This window comes from Monodon monoceros, unplaced genomic scaffold, assembly GCF_005190385.1.
Source record: "Monodon monoceros isolate NGI ecotype Baffin Bay Population unplaced genomic scaffold, NGI_Narwhal_1 Super_Scaffold_18, whole genome shotgun sequence".
Classification (NCBI taxonomy): domain Eukaryota; kingdom Metazoa; phylum Chordata; class Mammalia; order Artiodactyla; family Monodontidae; genus Monodon; species Monodon monoceros.
In genome coordinates, this window is record NW_021703774.1 from 42,209,787 (window position 1) to 42,236,312 (window position 26,526).

Below are 26,526 nucleotides of genomic sequence, written 5' to 3' on the forward strand. Positions count from 1 at the left end.
AATGGGAAAATAAGAGGTTATCACAAGTATACCACAGAGATATTGCAGGTTTGGTTCCAGACCACCACAACAAAGCAAATATCTCAATAAACCAAGTCACAAAAATTTTTTGGTTTTCCAGTGCATTTAAAAGTTATGTTTACATTGTAATGTAGTCTACTGAGTGTGCAGTAGCATTGTATCCAAAAGAACAATGTACAAACCTTAATTTAAAATACTTTATGGCTAACCATCATCTCAGCCTTTAGCGAATAATAATCTTTTGCTGGTGGAGGGTCTGGCCTCGATGGCTGCTGGATGGTGGTTTCTGAAGGTTGGGGTGACTATGGCAATTTCTTTTTTGTGTGTGTAGCAATTTCTTAAAATGAGACAACAATGAAGTTTACTGCATCAATTGACTCTTCTTTACAAGAAGAATTTCTCTGTGGCATGCAATGCTGTTTGAGAACATTTTACCCACAGTATAACTTCTTTCAAAATTGGAGTCAAGGGACCTCCCTGGTGGTCCAGTGGTTAAGAATCAGCCTTCCAGTGCAGAGGACATGGGTTCGATCCCTGGTTGGGGAACTAAGATCCCACATGCCGTGGGGCCACCAAGCCCATGCACTGCAACTACTAAGCACGCAGGCCACAACTAGAAAGCCCATGCACCACAACTACAGAGCCTGCATGCTGCAACTACTGAGCCTGCATGCCACAACTAAGACCCGACACAGCCCCCTCCAAAAAATTAAATAAATAAATGTTAAAACAAAACGAAATTTGAGTCAATCCTCTCAAACCCTGCTACTACTTTATCAACTAAGTTTATGTAATGTTTTAAACTTTTTACTGTCATTTCAACAATCTTCATAGCATCTTCACCAGGAGTAGATTCAATCTCAAGAAACCACTTTCCTTGCTCATCCATAAGAAGCAACTCCTCATCCTTTCAAGTTTTATCATGAGATTGCCGAAATTCAGTCACATCTTCAGGCTCCACTTCTAATTCTAGTTCTCCTGTTATTTCCACCACATCTGCAGTTACTTCCTCCATTGAAATCTTGAACTCCTAAAAGTCATCCATGAAGGTTAGAATCAACTTCTTATAAACTTCCTTTAATGTTGATATTGTGACCTCTTCCCATGAATCACAAATGTTCTTCATGGAATCTAGAATGGTGAATCCTTTCCAGAAAGTTTTCCATTGCCTTTGCCCAGATCAATCAGAGGAATCACTATCTATGGCAGCTATAGCCTTACAAAAATGTATACTTCTTAAAGAATAAGACTTGAAAGTCAAATGAATTGATGTTGTGTCAACAGGCATAAAAACAACATTAATTTCATTGCACATCTCTGTCAGAGCTCTTGGGTGACCACGTGCATTGTCAGTGAGAAGTAGTAATATTTTGAAAGGCATCCTTTTTTTGAGAAGTAGGTCTCAACAATAGGCTTAAAATATTCAGTAAATCATGTTCTAAACAGATATGCTGTCACACAGGCTTTGTGTTTCCATTTATAGAGTACAGGCAGAGTAGATTCAGCATAATTCTTAAGGGCCCTGAGATTTTCAGAATGGTAAGTGAGCACTGGCTTCAACTTAAAGTCACCAGACGCATTAGCCCCTAACAATAAAATCAGCCTATCCTTTGAAACTTTGAAGCCAGGCATTGACTTCTCCTCCCTAGCTATGAAAATCCTAGATAGCATCTTCCTCCATTAGAATGTTGTTTCATCTCCATTGAAAATCAGTTGTTTGGTGTAGCCACCTTCATTAATGATCTCAGCTAGATCCTCTGGATAACTTGCTGCAGCTTCTACATCAGCATTTGCTGCTTCACCTTGCACTTTGACGTTTTAGAGATGGCTTCTTTCCTGAAACCTCATGAAACAACGTCTGCTAGACTCAAACTTTTCTTCTCCAACTTTCTCACTTCTCTCAGTCTTCATAGACTTGAAGAGAGTTAGAGCCTTGCTCAGGATTAGGGTTTGGCTGAAGGAAATGTGGCTGGTTGGATCTTCTATCCGTTCCACTAAAACTTTCTCCATATCACAATAAGGCTGTTTCACTTTCTTATCATTCATGTGTTCACTAGAGTAGCATTTTAATTTCCTCAAGAACTTTTCCTTTGCATTTACAACTTAGCTAACTGTTTGGTACAAGAGGCCTAGCTTTTGACTGATCTCAACTTTCAACATGCCTTCCTCACTAAGTTTAAACTTATTTCCAGTTTTTGATTTAAAATGAGAGACACATGGCTTTTCCTTTCAACTGAACACTTAAAGACCACTGTAGGGTTATTAATTGGCCTAATTTCAATATTGTTGTGTCTTAGGGAATAGGAAGGCCTGAAGAGAGGGAGAGAGATGGGGAACAGATAATGGATGGAGCATCAGAACACACACAACATTGACCAGTTAAGTTTGCTGTCTTATCTGGGCTCAGTTCATGGAGCCCCAAAACAATTACGATTGTTTCTTTACCTATAAAATAGGGGAAATGGTCCCCACACCTCACAGAGGCAGTGAGAGGATGAAATGAGAAAAAGTATGTCAATTATTAAGCATAGTACCTAGTGGGCCATAAATATACAAAATTATCATTTGTTATTGTTTTTTAGGAAACTGATGCTTTCCCCCAAATTCCTGAGACTTATTTGGTTCTATGGAGATTTCTAAGAAATTCAAGTAGGTAAATTTGTTGAGCACATTTTATAAAGACTGTGTACTTTATCATATTCAACAATGAGTTTTAATAGAGATTAAAAAGTCCTGCTGTTTCTGATCCATTAAATTATATATATATGGCTCTGATTTATCTGCTTCAAAATTCAAAGCTTTCTCCATTATTCTGGATATAGAAGAATGTTCTGAAAGCGTGAAGGCATGAAGTGCATTATTGTTTCCATCATCATCATTCATATATACCAAGGCATTACTAAAGTTACTAGGGCATTAATAAAGTTTTAAATTCTTAAACCTAGGCTAAGCAAAGAGTCTGATATCATCCACAGGCACAGAGGAATGAAGAAACAATAAGAATTAAGTACATGAGCTGCTTTATATTAGAACTGTCTCTCAGGCTGTACCCTAAGTTTAATACAGAAAACCTGTTAAGAGAACTGCCCTGTTCCCAAGGAAACAGACAAGCATGCCACCAGATATAAAGGCACAGATTAATGAACTGTGTCTATTTCTCAAGCCAGGAACCCAAGAGTATGGTACATGACTCTCAGGTCCCACAGTGAGACACCTGGTCCCTCACTGATGTCCATCCACACTATTCCTTTTGAATTGAATTTTTCTACTCTGCTTTTATTCCTAGGTCACTGACACTGCTTCTTCATCTCTCAAATTTGTATTATTGAAAGTTCATTATTTAACCTGACAAATATATATGGAATATATACTGGAGTTTCAGAGCAGAGAAAGATTCAACTGGTTTAAAATAAACAAGGCTTGCTAGAAAAGGCAAATACCTGAGCTGATATTTGAAACCACAAAAGGGCCTAGATGTCTAGAAATGGAGGTAGAAACATGCGCTCTAGGAAAAGGCCATGAGCAGCAAGCTGCAGCCACAGTGGAGATGCCCCATCGCATCTCAGGCTCTCACCGGTGCCACCCAGCCACCCAAAACCCTCCTTACCTCTCTCCCACATACCTTTTTTTTTTGGCCGCGCTGCGTGCGACCTGTGGGATTTTAGTTCCTGGACCAGGAATCGAACCCAGATCTTGGCAGTGAAAGCGCAGAGTCCTAACCACTGGACCACCAGGGAACTCCCTCCCCCACACACCTTCTGTGCAGGATAGTCTCTTCCTGTCCTTCAGGATTCTGTATAAACTCACTCTCTGAAGTAAACCATCTCTTTATCTACATGGTTAGGACCCTTATATTTCTCCTTGATATCTCCTACCGCAGTGTTATGTATTCTATCACCATTATTTAGAGGGTATGTCTCCTCTAGCTGTGAACAACAAGAGGGAAGTTCTGTCTCCTTCTCCCTGTATTCTTGTTGGGCCCCAAGTGATCACCCAATTACCATTTACTAAGGGATGAATCAACAAACTTGGAATGTATATGGATTACTGGGGAAAGCTGATTAGACCACAGATGAGGTTTGGGGTTGAGAAATAATCAAGGGGAAGTAGAGCGTAATTATAGAACCTGGAATGACAAGCTGGAAGATATCTCAGCAATTACTAATCTGAATGCTTAATTTCAAAAGTTCACATTATGCATTTCCCAGATGCCAGTGTTATTGCGCTAAGTGATTTATATACGCCGTCTTGTTTTGTCTTCGTAATAAGAGAGGGATTATTATTGCTATTTTAGAGAGAAAGCATGAGTGATTTGTCTAAAAATCACTGAGAACTCAAACTGAGGCAGATGGTCCCCCTTACTCACACTTTACAAGGAATATTGTCTCCCAGAAAGACTAAGCAACGTTCCCCTGGGTGACAAACGTTGAGTTGGCCCTAGAATCCTGACCCTCTGACTCATACTAGATTTTCTTTCTACATCATTCTGCCATTCTACAAAAGCCTCTAAAGGACAGGAAGAGAGAGGGGACAGGGTGGAAGTGACACTTTGTATTAGTTTGCCAGGGCTACTATAATTAAACACCACAACCTACATGGCTTAAACAACAGAAACATTTTCTGACAGTTCTAGAGGCCAGAAGGCTAAGATCAAAGTGTCCAGCAGGTTTGGTTTCTTCTGAGGCCTTTCTTCTTGGCTTGAAGATGCTATCTTCTCCCTGAATCCTCACATGGTCTTTCCTCTGTACCCATGCTCCCCTAGTGTCTCTTAGGGTGTCCAAATTTCCTCTTGTTATAACCACACCAGTCAACTGGATGAGGGCCCATCCTAAGGGCCTCATTTTAACTCAATCACCTCTTTAAAGGCCTGATCTCCAAATACAGTCACATTCTCAGGGACTGGGGGGTTCGGACTTTAATATGTGAATGGGGAGGGGCACAATTCAGTCTATAACACAGTTCAATAATATAAATATAACAGTTAAACAAAGATGCATACAGTTGTTAATGGAGAAAGGTGGCATTTGAGGAGGGAGGGGCAACCAGCCAGAGGAGTCCAGATATCATACAACAAGCACCTAAACTAGGATTGTGAGGAGATAAAGAAGAGAGAGCACAGCATTATTTAGATGGACCAGCCTCCCTCATCCTCATCTGGTTATTTTGAAAGTGCACACAAACACACACACACACAAACACACGAGTACATAAATGAAACACAATGCATAATGTTATTTACTTTACCACTTCACAATTGGGAAGTACAAATCCAGATAAACCTATTTTAAGGGGCAGAAAACTGGCTGGCCCATTTTCACACGCTGCATTACAGATGAAGCAAGAATGTCTCCTCACTCCAGAGCCAGTTTTCTGGTTTTCTTTCTCTGACCTTCCAGTTTGCTGTTATTTTCCATTGTTTCACCTCTTCAGTGGCCAAAAACAAGCAGCCACTCTGGCTGTATTTTAAGGTCAGAAAATTTTGGAATTGGAAGAAACAGTCATAATCACCACCTAGACAGACCTTGTGCAAATTTGTAAGCTGAGGTCTAAAGATATAAACAAACCTAGAGAATTCACCCAGTTAGGGAAACAGCTGAATTCGTCTCGCCACTCTCAACCAGGTGCCCTTTCTTTACACCCTCTCCTCTCCCCACCGCCATCCCCAACCAAGCATACTCAGGCTAAAAAGGGAATTTAGCCAAAATTAAAAGAGGATTTGTATACAATTTAGTTTGACCAATACTTTAAATGGCCAAGCTATTGTCTGGTGGTGTGAAGTAGGCTCAAGATATGAATCTGAAGGAAATGAACAACTGAATTTCTCTCTGTGATTGGTCAAATAAAGCTTAAAAAGAGTCATTTTCATCTTTTAGATTTTTCTAGATGTGAATCATAGTTATAAGATGTTGACTTACAAATGCAACATGGATTGTTTTTAAAAATTCCTCTTCCCACACAGACCACTAAGGAATAATACCACATTGACAAGTGTTTACTATGCTCATTTTCAGAAAATGGAAAATGTTTTACCTTCTACTTAAAAGAAACTGATAATGGAGAGGTGTCAGTGTTAACACTTTTGAAATATACCTAACAATGTGGCACAAAATGCCAGGAAAAGGAATGGGCTTTGAAAAGTGCATTTACTTCTACAATTTTCTCTCTCCAGACCAGATGGTTTGCAAATATGCTCCCCTAGGGAGTATCTGTGTTTTGTTGAGGGTTCCACTCCCTCCTTAATTGCTGCCTCTTTTTATGACGTACCCAAGATTGCCACAGCAGGGAAAGCCGTATCTTTTTCTAAAGAAAACAGTCCAGGGAAAACCCCCAGGAAAACCGTCATGCTGGCTTAAATGTTTCATGAGAGACAGTTTATTACTGGATGAGTTATAACATTTTGAAGTTGTTTTACTTCTCAACTAACATGGTAACTATTTCAAGCAGCCCATGAGGTTGATCTTGTAACTAAAATATGGATGTTGACTATGATCTTGAAGTGGAAAAAAATGACAGAAAAAAATAGCAGGAGTTGTGGAAGATCAGAGGCACTGTACACCCACCCATCTCATGGGTTACTGGGAAGTTAAACCACTAACCATGACACGAGCATTCTACAAGTCCTGGATTGTGTAACGTACAATAGGAATTCAAGTTCATCATTCTTTTTTCAGGTTGTAAGAAGTTTTAGAAACGTGCTTCTAGACACTGTGAATGGCAATTCACTTTTGAAATAAACAGGCAATTCACTCTTTTGCAGGATTAAGAACTCTGTACATAGAAAGTATGCATTTGAGGGGAAATTCTCAGGAGTTCTTAATATGTTTTATGCCTTGAATCCCTTTGGCAGTCTGGTGAAGCCTACAGACCCCATGATATAGTATGACACTATGAAGTTCTTAAAATAAAAACTCTGGATTACAAAGGAAACCAATTATATTGAAATACATGGAATCTATGGAGTGTAGTAAACCTCTTAAATGGTCTCAATGTACGCATTGAAGGGTTTTCTCTCTCTACTTCTGTGGAGTACATCTATGCAAGTCTAAAGTTCAATGTAAAATTTTTTAAGACAGAAGAACTTTCAGCACTATAAAGGGTAAAGCAATAGAAAACTGTTATTTTTGTACTCTGCTAGCACCATAATAAACATGTAAGCCCAACCTGAATATTTAGGTGTTACATATAATAAACACAGGTTGAAATGAACTAGAAATACTCATTTGCTCCAAATTGTGAAATATACATTTCCTCAACCTTTGATCAGCAATGGAGAACGGTGCCAAGGATATTAATAAAATCTGTAAGAATGTTTCAGTTGAGCTTCTGCTGATGAGATATAATGCCTCAATGGGTTTTGTAAAAATATGAAATTAACAAAAGCAATGTTACACTCTCCCCTTCATTTTGGACAGGAAGAAGTTCCATAACTATATCTATACCACAGCCTAAGGAAATATGGGCAGAACCAGGAATAAAGTGTAGGATGACTTTCCAACACATGATAGACATGTCTTATTGAGGTAGGGAGGGAAGGAGGACAAAGAGGCATCTCCTGAGTGCCAAGAAGTGCATCTGGGAAACATATGAGCCAGAAGCAAACTCAGGTGCATCTGTCCTCCCCACCTCCCTGCTCAGCCTGACCCACACAGACTCACTGCTTCCATTCATGGAAGCACCTGGCCGTCAACAGTGTAAAACTAAAGCACTTCAAGAGAAGGATTTATGAGAAACGGCTAATGAATTAAAAATTTATTGAAACAAGATTTTTCTAAACTTCAAGGAAATACGAGAGTCAGTGTTTCAATGAAATTGTTTTAGTTCTTAAAAAAAATATCAGTTTGATTATGGTGATTATGATAACCAGCTGTTCTCTAAAACTCTAAAGATTGAAAAAAAAAAGAAGGAAATGACTTTTAGTTGCAAAATGAAGGATTTTTGTCAGGTTGAAGAAAGAACATCCTGCTAACAGAGCTGTAAAAGAAAGACTCTCTTTTTCGATGGTTGATTATTACTACTGAATGTCTCAGCCCTCTTTACACTGCAGAGTTGTAATGGTTCCAAGTCTACAAAGCACTGTCTTTCAGGGAGCACCAAGGTGGCCTTAGTGCAGGAGTAAAGTAGGCAAAGTTGAGGGGTAAGATATAAACTCTACACAGGAACTTAGCTAGATATCCAAGAAAGGCAGGCAAGGCCACGGTTAAACATTCAGAACTGAAAACAATTCTAGCAACTAAGAAGGAAACGAAGCCTAGCGTGATGGCTCCTAGAACAGGTAAAGGCATTGAGATTCACTGAAGTGTAGAACTGGGCCTAGCAGCTGGCTAGGCAAGGAAACCAAGAGTTTGAAAGGAACAAAGACTGAATCCCTGCCGACTAAATGTTGGAAATCAAGCCAATTTGTGACTGTTCCTTACTAGTTAATAATTACCCTAGATAAAAAGATCTGTATTCTACAAGTTCATGAATTTCTACGCATTTTTGTTTTAGGTGTTTTGTTTTGTTTGCTTAGTGTATTGGTTGTTCATTTTAAGGATTTCCAGATTTTCTTTCTTTAGAAACTCACACTCAAAAAAAAAAAAAAAAACCCACTCTAACAAAACTCAACCATTCTGGCTTCTCTGGGTTTGCTCCTAGCATTTAAACATAGCTGGAGAAAAACGACCTAACATGGCAGACTGGTTTTTAATCTTATGTTTACATTCTCAGAACTCAAAGAGGCTCTCACCACTACACAACGCCCTTCTAAGTTTTTCTGGTGCCCTTGAAGTCCCAGGCTAGACAGACTTTCCTCTCCCCCGCAAGTCTCTCGCCTCACCTCACCCTCACTATTGGCTGTGACCTCATCTCCCTTCACTGAGGAAACAGAAGGCACCAGGAGGAAGTTCCCATTTTCCCACCAGCAAATCTGCAAACTCCTCTGCCCAGGCACTTGGGTTCTCCTTCTCCCTGTCACGAAGGAGGCAGAGCTCCTCCTTGTGTTGCGGACCTAGCCCCACACATGGCTCTCTAGACGCAAAATCCCTCTATCTTCTTCAAGTACTTCCCTCTGATGGCCATGCCTTTCTTTTCTGAATCATCAACCTTTACCTTCTATTGGAAAATCTGATTAGCTAGCTTTGTTACAGTCTCCCATAACTCCATCCTTCCTTTTCCCTCCATGTCTCCATTTTTATGCTGGGTTTCACTGACAGATTTCTCTAAAGGGCCATTTGTTCCCACTGTACCTATCCATGTCCTCAGAGTCCTCCACTCCTATCCCTTCTGCCATCTCACTGAGTCCCCACCACTCCACTGGAACTGCTCTTATCAAGACCACTAATGAGGGACTTCCCTGGTGGTCCAGTGGTTAAGACTCCGTGCTCCCAACGCAGGGGGCCCAGGTTCGATCCCTGGTCAGGGAACTAGATCCCACATGTCGCAACTAAGACCTGGCGCAGCCAAATAAATAAATATTAAAAAAAAAAAAAAAGACCACTAATGACCTCCAAGTTTTCAAATATGGTCATCACTTTCCTATCCTCTGTTTCTCTGGAAGCACTTTCCCTCCTTTGTTCCCATGACATCATCCTAACTACTGGTTTTCCATCTGATATCTTGGTTGTTCCTTTGCAGGCTCATTTACAGATGCTGTTCTCTGCCTGGAGCCCCCCATCTGAGCCACACTACCCTCACTCTAGGCACCTCCCACACCTGGCTTCTCATCCCTCACATCTCGGCTTAAATTTTACCTCGCAGGGAAACCTTTCCATCCTTCACCTCCCCAGGTTAGCCTGTACTATTAAAGTCCATTTGCTTCTTTTATTATTTCTTTATTATTTGCTTAATTATCATCTCTCTCCTCCAAGAGGGAATTAACTCTTTATTCACCCATGTATGCCCTAAATGTAGGACAGTGCCTAGCATGTAGTTAGTATTAATTAAAACATACTGAACTGGTGAAGGAATAAATGCACATAGCCCAGTGATCAAAAATTCCTGGATTATATTAGCAACTGCCTTTTTTTTTTCTTGATCCAACAGGTAAAATTCTTAAGTGAAAAAGAGAGTACAGACTATCTAAATTGCTTCTAATGCCTCTTCTTTTTCTAAGTATTTAAAAAGGTACATTTTTCCTACTCTTTTCCTAGGCATGCTACATATATTCATGAAATAGTATCTAGAAATTCTTTTCTTCACAGAAAATTGTAATTCATACAAGAATGTTCTTTTCATTGTGACAATAGCTCATAAGGTATTAATCAACCAAGCCAACTTGTCAATTTAACACATAATTTAAGCAGATAGTAAAATTTTCTGCAAACACTTTATGAGTTTCACAAAACTGATCCTTTTATTGCTTTTCATTAACAGAGGGATCGTCAGTGATAAGGATAAGAAAAAAAATCTCATATAAACATTGTGGACTTTTATATATTTTAAATATAAATCCCTGATTGTCACTACCTCAAAAAATAAGTACCAAGCAGCAGATTATAAGCAACCATCTTAATATTTTGCAACTAAATTTTTAATTAACTAAGAAATCTCTTTAAATTAGAATTTAAATTTGCTGTGAGAAATCTTCCTAAAATATGTTAATAGCATCTTCTACTAATCAATGATATAATGATACTTTGAAGTTACATTTGAACATGAATTCCCATTGTACACTGAAAGTAGTGATTTTGAAGACTATTCCATGACCTACAGAAATGCCCTACTGTTACCTCTTGAGATCTAAGTTCATGACCTCAACCAGTTTTAAACTCATCTGCCTCTTCTTCATGACAGTTAAATGGAAAGGAAGTTGATACCTGTTTGAGCTTTGTGGTAGATAATAACAAGGGACTGATGGATATTAAGATATCTTAATTATAGATGCCGGAATCTACACAGCATATCCTCATAACCGTATACATCTTTAGATACTTTTCCCCAGAGTACTTTTCTATAAATTCTTACTTAATTGCTCTAAATTACTTTTCTTACTACTTTCATAATATTGCATCAACTACATGTAAACAGTCCACAAAATGGATTACACTTTTGTTTCAAGTAATAAAAAATGAAAGCCTGGGGACTTCCCTGGCGGTCCAGTGGTTAAGACTCCGCACTTCCACTGCAGGGGACACTGGTTCGATCCCTGGTTAGGGAATTAAGATCCTGCACGCCGCGCAGCACAGCCAAAAAATAAATAAATAAATAAGAGAAAGCCTGAAGAAAACTTAAAGACACCATTTTCCTGCCCCTAGACTAACCCAGGCATTGTCTCTTCTACAATTACAGATCCAGGAATCCCACAAGAATACACACGGAGTCTAACATCCCAGTTTATTGCTGAGGTACTGTGCCCAACTTGCTTATCTTATTAAAGCTGTGGATGTACAAGTATGAGGCAAATAGGAAGTGTGTCAATTTGCAATACAGAAGCCATTTGCTGACCTAACGTTTCTAGTGGTGCAGTTGCATCTAGCAGTCAAACATGACCTACTATGTATTATTTGTTATGAAGTTATACATATGTATAATAAGCCAACGTTATAACTAAAGTTGATTTTTACTCCTGAAAAGGAATACCTGGTATACCATAAGCTACTGGGTTGTTCGGAAAGGTAAAAATAATAATGATTTTTTTCTACAAATGATAAATCCAAGGTCAGAGTAACCATTTTGATACAAATGCTTTATGCCAACCACCAAGATTAATAAGAGCCAAAAAGAACCATAGGCTCTGTAGGTTATACTCAGAATATTCTAAAAAAATGCTCTATTACCAAATGAAAGTAAAACTGTTGGTAGAATTAGTGTTTCTTATACAACTCATATCTCTTTTGTATTTTTGGATTAAACTTCATATACTTTATTGTCTTAAAGTGGCATATATCTTTATAAAATGCTGAATAGTTACAAAATAAGAAATTCTAAATCATATGCTACTGCTTCAATCATTCTTAAATTTGTGCAACTTCTTCTATTATGCCAATCAGTAATCCAGTTATAAGAACAGAACAATTGAGTTAATATGGAAATGTGCATTAGGATGTGTATTTTATGGTTCTTCCCGTATAATTTTTCTGATGTTAACAAATAGGGGGAGGTTGACAGCATCAAAACTGGAAATATAAACCAATCAATTAGTTAATTGAAGTATACAAAATGCATCAAAATGGAAATCATAAGACTCGGATATTAAATAAGCTATTTAACTTTCCAACACTTCTCTTTTCACATCTGCAAAATGTGAATATCTGCTCTGCTAACTTACATGGTTATTGTGGGAATAAAGTTCTTGAGCAATCTCTTTATAAACCACAAAATGCTATGCAAACGAAAGGTATTATTGTCCCTCTGATTTTTTTTTCAAACTAGGTAATCAGAAAACAGATTGTAAATTAAATAATAAAATGAAAAACTAAACTGTTATAAATACCTGAATTTTTCATACTGACAGGCCCGCCGCTCCGCGGCATGTGGGATCTTCCTGGACCGGGGCATGAACCCGTGTCCCCTGCATCGGCAGGCGGACTCTCAACCACTGCGCCACCAGGGGAGCCCTGGATATTTGTTTTCTAATTCAAAACACACTATTACCTAAAATACCTAAATTTCCCTATAGACTCCAGAAGTCAAGCAAATGAAGAGGAAGATTAAGGAAAAGGGAGCAGCTGATTTACAAGTGCATTCCCTTCCCCCTAAGAAGGGAATGAAAGGAAAATGAGTACAACTTGGTCTCTCAGCCCTTCATCTTTGACTCAGTGGTTACTAAACTCTGACCGGGATCACTTATAGGTGATTGCTGAGTTTCTCTAAAGCTATTTGAATTCATTCAATAAGTGATCAGACTGGTTGTGCAGCTTCATAAATCCGCTTATGGCGAGCACTGAATTATCCATATTTAAGCTTATTTTATATTTGTATAGAGGAAAGATAAACTGTATTTTCAAAGAATTGTTCTGAGGGTAGACTAAGAATCAAAGAGAATCCAAAAAACTGAGAATCACAGAATGGCAAGAGTAGCAAAATTTGGGCACATCTCTTTTTCTCACGCAAATAGTGGTATCAAAAAGCAGGAACAGGGCTTCCCTGGTGGCACAGTGGTTGAGAGTCCGCCTGCCGATACAGGGGACATGGGTTCATGCCCCGGTCCGGGAAGATCCCACATGCCGCGGAGCAGCTGGGCCCGTGAGCCATGGCCGCTGAGCCTGCGCGTCCGGAGCCTGTGCTCCGCAACGGGAGGGGCCACAACAGTGAGAGGCCCACGTACCCGCCCCCCCCCCAAAAAAAAGGCAGGAACAATATCTGCTTTATTTAATGTCTTCTTTGGAAAGAACCCCTGAACCAACCTTTTGGTTCTCCCAACTGTCACTGCCCTAGTCGCCAAGGAGTACAAGATGAATGGCCTAAAGCTTATATTCATTTTCTCTAAGTTGGTTCTTGACAAACATGGACACCATCTTTCTTACAAAACCTTTCGAAAGAATCATCCTGTAACCTTTAGACCTATCTCTAGCTCCATCTTCTTGCATTAAGCAAGTCTGGATGTTGCTAAAGCTGTGCGAGATTCTACAAGGGTTTTGGCCCTCTTCTCAGAAACCTCTTCAAGTCCCCTGAATTTTGTAGAAGATGACAGACAGTGAGAATAAAAATGACTTGCTTTCATTTTTCTATGCATCTCACCCATTGTTAAAGAAAAGGTATCAGGAAACAAGAACAATCCTCTAAACTTGAAAAAAGCAATGTTTACAGAATTTCTATTTCCATTTCAAAATTTAGCCTTTCATGTTAAGGCCCCTAACACTCTTCAAAATTATTGAGGACCCCAAAGGGCCTTTGATTATGTGAGTTATATCCATTGATATTTACCATATTAGAAATTAAAACTGAAAAAAGATTTAAAAATCACATTGAAAGATGCAATTCGTAAACATAGGCATACAAGTGTCCACCATGAAAATTGTTCAACCTTATTCCTGAAAAAAAATGCAAATTTAAACAAGATACCATTTTCATATAACAATTGTCTCAGTTTTTGGATTTGTTGTTGTTTGTTCTGTTTGAGTGATAACACAATGTTGGCTTAGGGAAATTCTACTCTCTTATACTACTGATAAATGGATCCAATCTTTCTCAAGAGCAAAATGGCAAAAATAATAACTAGTACTCTACAATATTTTGCTAAATGCTTTTTAAATCCTCCAAATACTCAATTATTATTATTATTATTACTATTCTTTTACAGCTGAGAAAAGAAAATTTTGATTAAGCATTTGGCTTATGATCTCATAACCTGTAATTAGTGGAACTTCTGTTAGAACTTGAAAAATGCATTTTAAGAATCTATCCAAAGGAAATAAACAAAGATATATACAAACATTTATATTGAGGTCCTAAATGAAACACTATTTATAATAGTGGAAAACTTTAATCCACCTAAATATCCAGCAACTTATAATCAGCCAATACAACATTTCCATAGACTAAAAATTACATCTTAGAACCATACTCTCTTGCTCATGGCTAGATTGCCATCACTTGCATAGTGGCTGACACATAGTAGGGACTTAGTAATATTTAAGATATGAATGAATATAAAATAACACATGAATATAAAAATACGTTTTAAGAGAAAATCTCATGATTGAGTGGAAGCATGTTATGAAACAGCATCAGCAGTGTGCTAAATTAATTAAACAAGGAGGCCATTAGACTAAGGTGACTCTAATGCCACTGCAGCCTACATCAGCAAACCAAAATCTAAGCTGGTAAATGCCTTGAAGGTACAAAATTGAAACCTAAGGACAGTCATTCATAAACAGCCAACTAAGCTTTAAGCTGTAGCCAATCCATAAATTCCTTACTTTGCTTCTGCTTTTTCTCTATAAAATTCTCTCCCATATATCATGTCAGTGAAGTGCTCCTGACCACTTCTGGTTGGGCACTGCCCCATGCCAATCAATTTTTGCCAAATGAACTCAAAAGTTTTAATATGCCTCAGTTTATCTTTTAACAAGTGTGATCACAACTCTGTAAAATCTACATGTGAGTGTATGTGTAGAAAAATGTCTAGAAGCATAAATAGATGTATATATATGAATTCCTTGTCTCTGTGCTTATGCATGCTAGTTACCCAATAAATATTTTGATTGAATGAATAAAATTTTAAAAGTAGTTACCCCTTGCAACTAAGAGTTCGCATGTCACAACTAAGGAGCCCGCCTGCCTCGACTAAGGAGCCCATGTGCCACAACTAAGGAGCCCACCTGCCCTAACTAAGGAGCCCACGAGCTGCAACTAAGGAGCCCGCCTGCCACAACAAAGACCCAGCACAACCAAATAAATAAATAATTTTTTTTTTTTTAAAGTAGTTACCCCTTGCGGGGACTATATGTTCAATTTTCCTTTTCTTCTTTGCAAATATCATTAGGAATTTTGGAACAAAAGCAGCAAATATAGACATCCCACAATCCAATAAAAAATAACTTGTATCTTACTTCCCTATTATGTTTTACTTATTGCATTCAGCAATAAAAAATATCAGATGTCACAGAAAAATGGCAAGCTTAATATTGTACAGCTAATTACTATCAGGGCGGAGTCTAGAATCTAGGTCATTTGGTTTCCAGGCAGTAGTTTTTCCATTACACCAATTACTTAGAGTTCCAGAACACTAACTGAATAAGTGCAATATTCACTGTGAGGCAGTTCTTTACTCATAAGTAAAATAATTTGCTAATTATTTGAAATCGCCAGAAAGCTCCGAAATTCTAAGAAATACTATGTTTTCACACGACATGAATCGTTTGGGGGGATTTGTGAAATTCCTAAAGGGGTTTCAACATTTGTGCATGTTTGAGAGCAAAAGTGTCATTATTCTAGGAAGGAGTCTACAGCTTTCATAAGATTTGTAAAAGGGTCTGTGATAAAACAAACTAAAAAGAAGAAGCTGAGAATAACTAATGCTATAAAATCTGCAAGCAAGAGGAAGAAAACAACTGATGGTAAATAAAAAGGCGTAAGAGAGGAAAAGGAAACACAGCTAATTCTCTCTTCCTCTTTTTCATTCCTGGAACATATTTTTTTTTAATGCAAATGATTTCATTTTACGACTTTGCTTTCTAAGCAGAGACACTAGGAATGATACTGATCGGTTGAAAACACAGGCCAAAGTATCTCTGTGGGATGACCTTTATCAGGTACTATTAGCAAGAAACTGATAAACGTAAAATGTAAAAAAAAAAAAAAAAAAGGATTTTAACATTGCAAGTCACTTTTGAGATATTTTTCATTTATGTTTAATTGGGACAAGGAAAATTACTAAATAGGTTTCTTAGTTTCTTGTCCCATAAAATGTGCTTCCCCTACAGGAAGTTTGTAAAGCTGCTTTGAACAAATGCAGATTAAACGCTTCTCTATGCATTTCACAGTTATTGCTTAACTTAAAATTTAACTCTTCCTCTGCTCACTGAAAGAAACAAATACCTGTTGTTTAATCCCAATATCAAACTTGACTGGCAAGGTCTAGAGATCTCTGGAACATAATTTTAAAACTCTTAACAAGGTTTCTTTCACTACTATTCCCTACAAACATCTCTTAGGCTACAATTCCAAATTTATGCAGCAAACAGACACAAAACAAAACAGAAATTCTCCTTGAACCCAAAGGGTCATATATGCAAATATCATAACTTAGAATTGACATCCATCCAAATGGTCCGCCTCTAGTATTCTCCATCTGCCTTAGCTGAATAACTGCTTACTTACATCATCAACCAACATAAAGAGCATTTCTTGTCCTAGTTTTGAGGTAAAAATGACTAATTTTAAGATTAAAATGAGTACAAGTTATAGGAAACTTAAATAAGTTAAACCATTAAACCACTATTATTTCAAATCCAAATGCCTTTTTTTTTTTTACAAATGCTTCCAATACAAAATTACTAAAATAGTATTCACTCTCAAAACTTAGCTTTCTTATTTAAGCAAATCTTTTCCAATATCTTGTTTCGAGCTCTGTTCTCCTGGCATGTCAAATAACTTAGAAGGACGAATCAGAATACCAGTCAATATACAATTAATTTTTCAATGTTGTTTGTTTTTTCGCATTAACACTGCCACACATTAAATACCCAGGAATGCTTTGCGTAAGTAACCGAAATGACTATTTTTTAATTAAACCTTAAATTAGTTGATAAATTTCTTCGCTAAAGATCCTTAGGGCTGTCAAAGAGCAGGCTGCTCAATAATGGGAATAGGCAACCACCGGGTGGCATCACGTGGAGCGCTAAGTAGAGCCACCTTACTGCCTTTCTGAACGTTCGCTTTCTTTCGGCGCTGTACAGGAAGGAAATCCTTATCGTCGGATTCCACAGTGCATTTAGACCCCGGAAAGCAAACTGGCATTTGTTAGAAGGAAATTAAGGTCCCTGATCTGTATCTCATTTCAAAACTCAGAGGACATGCATACTTTTCACAGCGGTGAATTCTAGGCTTCCCTTTGTCCTTTCTTCCTTCCAAGCAAGATACAAACTAAAAGCTAGGGAGGGCGGGAGAGAGAAGTGGAGCAAGCAAGGGAAGAGTAAATATATTGCTTACAGTTCCCAGACTTACAATGAGATTCCTCAGGCTCCTTTACACCTCTAGCTTTCTGTCAGGATCCTTTCTCAGCCCGGGACCACAGAGAAGTTCAAGTCTTATCCTTGGTAGGAGGGGCTAAAATGTGAGCTGGTTTCCTTTCGTCTTTGCAGATGTGTTAAGGTGGAATTAAGGAGGAAGGGAGGAAAAGCGTTGTTCTCAGAGCAGCTAATATCTTAAATGTAAATATTTACTTATCAGAACTAGGAGTTTGAAGTCAGAAAACATGCTTAAATAATATGTAAGTCCTAAATTACATGGAGTCTATGTATGCGTGTGTCTGAAAGTACTTCTTGTCCTTAAGTAGTTACTGCTTCCTCCTTTTTTTCCAAACAAGAACTCAATTGAAAATATGGATAACCCAAGGCATACTGGAGAATGTAATACATATGTTGAGATTTAGGGGGAAAAATCAAATCAGGTTAAATTAGAAATATGCAAAGTAAATTCAAATACCTGATATCACTGTAACAAAGAAGGTATATTGTTTAAATTTATCCAAATTCTGCAAGAATCAATTAGTGTCTTTACAAGATGACTTCTTTCTTTTTATTCTTTATCAGTCATCCATGAGATGTTATCATGCAATTCGCTATGAATTATAACAGAAACTTGAGGGTTTTTTTTTTTTTTTGGTTTTTTTTGCAACGTTAGAATAAATGACCTGGGTCTTCCCTGGTGGTCCAGTGGTTAAGACTGTGCACTTCCAACTTCCACTGCAGGGGGCATGGGTTCAAACCCTGGCTGGGGAACTAAGATACCACATGTCCCAGGGCATGGCCAAAAAAACTTATATTACTAAAATCAATTTCATTTATAAAAAAAAGAATAAGTGACTGTTTAATTCTAACTTTTTAGTATTAATCTGTAGCTAATATGAACACCATAATAATTAGTCATTACATTTAGCTTTTTCTGAATATCAAACTCTGAGCAACTAAATATATTTGAAGATAAAAAATTTAAAATGTGGTGGTTACCAAGGGCTGAGGGGAGGGGGTCATGGAGAGTTACAAATCAGTGAGCATAAAGTTTCAGTTAAGCAAGATGAGGAAGTTGGAGAGATCTGCTGTACCACATTATATCTATAGTCAACCATAATGTGGGGTACACTTAAAAATTGAAGGGGGTTGATTTCATGTTAATTGTTCTTACCGCAATAAAATAAAATTTTAAAACAAAACAAAAAATTAGTGTCTTTAAAGACTGACACATTCATTTAGTGTATCTTGTTTTTCAAACACAGGATCTTCTAATTTTGTCTTTAATCTAACATTGAGCACACTCTCCTATCTCTCTTGTAACATTTTCAAAGAATATAATTTCTGCAGACCCCATCATTAAATCTTCTGGATTATCTGCTTTCTGTAGCTCAGAATTCAACTCCTTTTTGTCTTGATTTTCTCCTATAAATTCAACCTGTTATACTATTAGTCTCACCTTCCTAAAAAAAGGCCTGTGGTGTCTCAGGAAGTCAAGATTGTTTTCTTTCCAAAGAAGATCCTAAATTTCTGTAAGGTTAAGTGTGCTAAGTAGAGGAACAGAGAGCACACTACTATTTTTTTTTACCTTTTTCCCCAGGTAAAGAAAGAATATGTTTTGCAGGGCACATTCATCCTAAGACCCTGGTGAAGAAAGACTCCTTTGAAAAGCAGCTTCACAGTGCTCGGGTCAGTTTGATAATAAAAAGTTGTAACTCAGTATTTGGAGGGGATATCCAATAGTGTGTAATCTGTTAAAGATAAGAAAAAGTTTTGATTAAATACTTTCAAAGAGAATTTCAGGACATGTTATGGCTAGGGTTAAAACATATGGGGAGATATTTGCCTCTTTTCTGCCTTACTAAATTGGGCTGACATCTTCATCCTTATAGTGAATAAAATCTACTGCAGGTATGTCTCTCCCTCTCTGGAACGGATATCCGGACCACCTCCCATTGCCCACATTCCGTTCAGTTTGGCTCCCTACCTATGATCTCATTGTTTACATAGACGTCTAGATGAATGATACCAATTCAGATTGACTATCCTTACTTTGTCCTAGTTCCTCCAAAAATATTTCCAACATTAGCCTACGAGTTCAAGAATCTCCACCTTAGGTAAGAAAGCCCCTGCTTTCATAGCCTGCCTCAGTCTGTGGGATGAATTGGTCGGAAGACCCCTCTTTTCCAGGCCTAACCATCAAGAAAATCTGTTAGGAGAAGGAATACAGGTAGGACTCATCTGAAACTGAGTATGTAGCAGCCTCTTTGAGTCCAATCCCACCTTGTGCATTATTGCTAGTCAATAAGTTTCAGACCCTTTACCATTAATTATTAATATTTTCAAAAATATAGACTGAGGATATTAAGCTAATTTAAGCACTGGATAATTAAGCAAAAGGAATGGCCTAAAAACTGGCCAAATTAACTACCAGAAAGTACCTACTTGTCAAAACCCATGGCTTGAAAAGCAGAAAAGAAAAACCTGAAGTTTTCATGATTGATTTTTCTTCCTCTATATGCAATTGCTTTCTATTGTCTTTTTCACTGCTTCCACTTCACCTATCCTGTATTCTAACCATATGAAAGTGATTTGTCTCCCATAAACTTACTGGGACTTGAGGAATGAGATACTGTTTGGTAGTTAAATCCATACATCCAACGAAAATTATTAGCCAGCATGGTATGCTGAACGGGGAAATCTAATCCAGATTGCAGATAGAAACAGGGAAGGTTCTCAATGGTCACCAATTAACCAATTTACTTATAATAATATGTCCCTCTTTTCCACTGCTACACTTGCATGTTCTAGTTCATAATGCAACTATAGTGAAGGTAAAACAATAAACTGGTATTCTATTTATCTATGAATACAATTAATATGAGTCATTCCTCTCTTTATGTATTAACAAAATCAAGTTAGTAAGACACCCCAATCAAAGAAAATGAAAGTAATTCTCACCTGTGAATTTTTTGTCATCCAGCTAATTAACTCTCATCTTTCATTCAGACTACCACAGAGACTAATCTCCTTGCACACCTTTCCCTTAAATTCTACTAAAATAACCCTACTTACTCTGCAAGGGTTAGCTCAATTATACCTTGTCTGGAAAATTTCTCTACCCATTCCCCTTTCCAGCATAATTAATCTTTCAGTTTCAGTAAGAACACTTATTAAAGGAAAAATATTTTATGCTACATGATAGTAGGAAACAAGCCTTCTTAATTTTAGTAAACCCTCTGGGCACACAAAGTCCATAACATATTAGGAGTTCAAAGGATGTTTGCTGAATTTGTTATCCATGATATTAGGTTCAAAGATGTCTTAAACCTGACACCCAAATAGCACCCTATTGCCACCCTACTGCCATTTCCATCCGTACTAAAGAAGAGGAAGTTTATTTTTTTATGCCCCGACAGACACTAATACAATTCCTGTAAATATGAAGCTAATAAGAGATAAGGATGAAATGGATCCTAATTAAAATATATTTACAATTAATTTAAAAATTAGATGTCATGGGAGTTCCCTGGTGGCCTAGCGGTTAGGAATCTGGGCTTTCACTGATATGACCAGGGTTCAATCCCAGGTCAGGGAACTGAGATGCCACAAGCTGCATGGCACAACCAAATAAAAAAATAAAATAAAAAATTTTAAAAATAAATAAAACTTGGTTGTGTTGAAAGCACAGATCTAGAGATAGTATATTTATGAACAATAAGGACTCTGTTTTGACAGCTAAGTATCTACTAGGACTCATCATCTGTACCTTCAATGTACATTTACTACCCATATGTTTGCATCAATAATTTTGACCTGAAAAATGGAAGCAATAATTTTCTCTTAATTATTCTTTTTTTAATAGTTCATTTTTTTAAACATTATTTATTTATTTGGAGTATAATTGCTTTACAATGTTGTGTTCGTTTCTGCTGTATAATGCAGTGAATCAGCTATATGTATACCTATAATCCCTCCCTCTTGGACTTCCCTCCCACCCACCCCCATCCCACCCATCTAGGTCGTCACAGAGCACCAAGCTGAGCTTCCTGTGCTTTTCTTTCTTTTATATAAATTTATTTATTTATTTATTTATTTTTGGCTGCGTTGGGTCTTTGTTGCTGCACACGAGCTTTCTCTAGTTGCAGCGAGCATGGGTTACTCTTCGATGTGGTGCAGGGGCTTCTCATTGAGGTGGCTTCTCTTGTTGCGGAGCACGGGCTCTAGGTGTACGGGCTTCAGTAGTTGTGGCACGCGAGCTCTAGAGCTCAGGCTCAGTAGTTGTGGCTCACGGGCTTAGTTACTCCGTGGCATGTAGGATCTTCCCAGGCCAGGGCTCGAACCCTTGTCCCTGCATTGGCAGGTGGATTCTCAACCACTGTGCCACCAGGAAATCCCTTCCTGTGCTTTATAGCTTGTTCCCACTAGCTATCTATTTTGCGTGTGGTAGTGTATATACGTCCATCTTAATCTCCCAATTTGTCCCACCCTCCTCTTCCCCACCCCGTGTTAATTATTCTTCTTTTAATTGAACATGTTAGGCAGATTATTACTACTTTATTAAACTTTTTCCTCCTCCGTGTTTTTTTAAAAATATATTAAGAGGACTATACCAAATAAAGCAATAGTAATATCATTGTTGCTCCTTATATAGAGCCTATATTGGACCACATACTTTGTATTATCACTACATTTGCAGTATCATTAACCACTATATTCATGAAATTGTGCATTACTGTCTTTATACAGAATCCTAAGCACATAAAATCAGTAGTGAAGCCAGGATTTCAATCCAAGTCTGTCCGACAATTTTTTCAGTGTATATTTTTTGTTTTGTTTGACCACCTTTTCAGCCTATCCCAAATCAACCAAATCCCTGACTTACAAATTTATATTATACAAATGGAGTCATATTGTCAGTGATTAACATGACTTAATACACAGTAGAAAATTTGACTACAGATACATCATGTTAAGGAACTTTTGACAAAACCAAGTTGTCCTAATTCATCTTACCTACTTGTGGCAGTAATGTATAGTTAGCTAGTGGGAAGCAGCCGCATAGCACAGGGAGATCAGCTCCGTGCTTTGTGACGACCTAGAGGGGTGGGATAGGGAAGGTGGGAGGGAGGCTCAAGAGGGAGGGGCTATGAGGATGTATGTGTGCACGTGGCTGATTCACTTTGCTGTGCAACAGAGGCTAATGCAGTATTGTGAAGCAGTTATACTTCACTAAAGATCTATTTAAAAAAAATAAGACCCTTGACTTTGGGGACTATAATAAATGTAATCATTTTCAAAAAAAAATAATGTACAAGCTGTTTTCTGCTCTCCAAGATCCCTCTAAATTTGGTAAAGCAAGCGCATGTCTAATTTCACCAATTCTGTCAGAATGGGCACGAGCCCAATCACACAGCTCAGAAACTGCCTTGCAGACACTTTATAGCGTTTTAAAAATTCCTGTACTCTTGGAATTTAAATGTACTGGCAACCATGTGAGAGGTTGAGCACATGTCTTTTGCTCTGAAGGCAATCCTGATTAGGAAGAATTACTGCTAAGCAAATGTCCAGAGTTCCTCAACTAACTGAGCTCCGATGATGTCAGTAAAGGGATTCCATTAGAGGATGAAGATAATAGCACTCCTGTACTTATGTTTATAAAACCAGTGAGTAAGTATCTCAAAAGCACTTTTGCTATTTGACTTTTCAAATACATTGTCAAGACCAACATGTTCTCTTTGGAAAAATCTGTTTTCCTTCATTCTATATATATATATATATATATATATAATCCATATATATATAAAAGTTTTCTCTGATTGGAAACACAATAAAGACAACTCTTAATCTTCACCCAAATAACAAGAATAGTCACATAACAAAATTTAATTTCATTACATTTATAATCTAGCCTTAAATCTCAGTTCGTCCCAAATTTATTTTTTAGGATAGAGTAAAATTTGATAATTTATAACCACAACAACAAAAATCCAAAAGCTGCTATAAAAAATAAAAATTTCTGCTAATCTAATTCATTCCAATTAGCAAAATGATCCAACTGTTTTCTACAGATAGATAGGACTATTAAAACACTGTTGACTCAACAAATTTAAATATTTCCTAATTAATACACTACTGAGGTATTTTTACTTTCCTGAAAATAGCAATGGTCCAAGAACTGAAATAAAAATAAAATATTAGACTAATATCCTAAACAGTTGTAAGTCCATTACTGCTTATAACTTGCTACATTTAAAGAAAGCACTGCAATATCAGATAATATTTTGATTTATCACTAAAATAGGGAGAAAGAAGAAGGTATGATTATTATGCTATAAATCATAGTTCTAGAAAAACAATCTCCCTTTCATTTGGCTCTCTAGATATTTCTATTTCCCTTAACAGCCATTCTGCTAATTGTAATAAATGCATGGCTTAAGTTAAATATGGTCATTATTTTGAAATGTTCCACCAATCTTTACACAGCATTCTCTTTGAAGTTAATATGTGTTTAGTAAACAGCATCCATTCACCCAATAAATATGATTCATTCATCTGATCACTCATTCACAATGATTTTTAAATGTCTGTGCTAGGAGATCCTTTACAAATTCTGTGATACACTTGGGGAGGCAAAAATTAAATTCAGTAAGCACAGGTTACTACTGATAGGCCCACTGGCCAAGTCACTTCCTCTCTTGAAGGTAAGAAGCTTTTACGCTGCTTCCATGCCAAGATTGGTCCTGAGGACTTCTAAAGACATAACCCAACTTTACCAAGCGCTCCATATAGCCATTCCCCAGACGTCTTGCTTATTTATCCTGTGCCTAGCATACGGTTAGGCACTGGAGAGAGAGAGCAATGGATAGGCAAGGTCCGTATTTTCATGTAGCTCACATCCTAGTGCACAGGGGAGTCAAGGAACAAGATGAACAAGATAATGACTTAAAAAAAAAAAAGTCCAGGAAAGACCACTCTGAGGATACATTTTGATTGAAAGATGAGACTAAGCCAACCATTCATGAAACAGTGTGGGAGGAATGTTCAGACAGAAGAACCAGCAAGTACAAGCACAGAAACCCGTACTGACACATGAAACATGAAAGACATATATGACTAAAAGCCATTACAAGTGTCTTGAACAGGAAGTGCTAGAGTGAGGAAGAGACAACGAAGTACTAAATTAAATCTGAAATCAAAACTGGGCCATGAAACTAGGATTGGATTTTGATGGGTAGCTGTGAGCAATTTAAGCAGCAAAGGCAGGAATTAATGGTTGGGAGGAAGTGCAAAGGCAGTTCTAAAAGGAGAAGAGTTTGTGGGGAGAGCAGTTCAGAAATGTACACTGGAGGTCAGATTTTAAAAATTCTTCAAAAACAGATGGAGGAATTTAGACATTTTCCTGTGATGAAAAAGAAACTTCCCAGCTATCACCAAATGGGAAAGGGGGAGGGGGATAATTTAGGAGTTTGGAATCAACACATACACACTACTATATATAAAATAGGTAACCAACAAGCACCTACTGCATAGGTAGGTCCTGTGTGTGTGTGTGTGTGTGTGTGTGTGTGTGTGTGTGTGTGTGTGTGTATATATAATTGAATCACTTTGCTGTACACTTGAAACTAACACAACGGGACTTCCCTGGTGGTGCAGTGGTTAAGAATCCGCCTGCCAATGCAGGGGACATGGGTTCAAGCCCTGGTCCAGGAAGACCTCACATGCTGCGGAGCAACTAAGCCTGTGTGCCACAACTACTGAGCCTGTGCTCTACAGCCCGCGAGCCACAACTACTGAGCCCACATGCCACAACTATTGAAGCCCACACGCCTAGAGCCCATGCTCTGCAACAAGAGAAGCCACTGCAGTGAAAAGCCTGTGCACCGCAATGAAGAGTAGCCCCCACTCACCTCAACTAGAGAAAGCCCGCGCGCAGCAATGAAGACCCAACGCAGCCAAAAATTAAAAATAAAGAAGAAACTAACACATTATAAATCAACTACACTTCATTTAAAAAAATAAAATTTTAAAAAAAGAGAATAAATAAATGTAATGGCAAATTTGAAAAAAAAAAAAAGACAGAAAGAAAGAATGAAAGAAAGAAAGTTCCCAGCTATCAAAGATGGTAGTGGTTAGTTGCGCTATTCTGTTTTGAATATGGTAGTTAATTGTCAGAGATGGGTGTTGGTTTCTTGGCTCTTAGCAAGGGAATGACATTATTAACCTGGTATTTAGTAACACAGCAGCATAGACTGAAGAATGGAGACAGTAATGTGAGGAGGGGGAAAACCTGAGTGATTACTGTGTCAAGAAGGAATGGTGAACTCCCTGTAGGGGAGGAGACTTATCAAGATGAGAAAGATGATTTGGAAGGTTGAGACAATTTGACAAAACTCAACTCCAGGAGTAAACCAAACCACATGGTATGAGAAGATAATCTGTAACAGATTGATGATTCAGAGACTCAATCTAGAGTTAGAGACAATGTCTTATACATGGTATGTGTTTAATGTTTTATTAAGATTTAAGATTTAATCTTCAAATTGCTGCTTACCTCATATAGTTATGTCTGAACAAGTCAGTCAGTTTATTCTTAGCTGGGATCAGTTTTGCCAAGTGAAAGTTGTGAAAAACAATTTGGGGAAGGAGATTTGGGATTATAAAATGTGTCCTCTGCTTTTAAGTCCTCGGGGAGGCAGACATGATTCCTTAGAGAAGAAACTCTTTCCAGTGTACTGGAGTCATCCGATGGAGTTGCATGTAACCTCTGGGATTAACTGGGCATCCTGGTAGCATTGCCCCAGCCTTGCAGAGTAGGTGATTTACCCAAAAGTGAACATCAAAGTTTAAACCAAACCTTTGACCTCAAATTACATATCTCCTTCTATAGCTCTTTCCCATTGCCTATTTACAG

The 26,526-nt window shown here is 37.8% G+C and overlaps 1 protein-coding gene across 1 annotated transcript in view; it reads right to left on the reverse strand.

The window, feature by feature from the left end:
• Nucleotides 1-17,688, reverse strand: part of PLA2G4A (phospholipase A2 group IVA) — a 153,025-nt gene extending 135,337 nt beyond the window's left edge. Inside the window, exon 1 of the mRNA XM_029229716.1 lies at nt 17,608-17,688. The gene's annotated coding sequence lies outside the window, so the exon portion shown is untranslated. The remainder of the gene's footprint in view (nt 1-17,607) is intronic.
• Nucleotides 17,689-26,526: the final 8,838 nt, after the last annotated feature.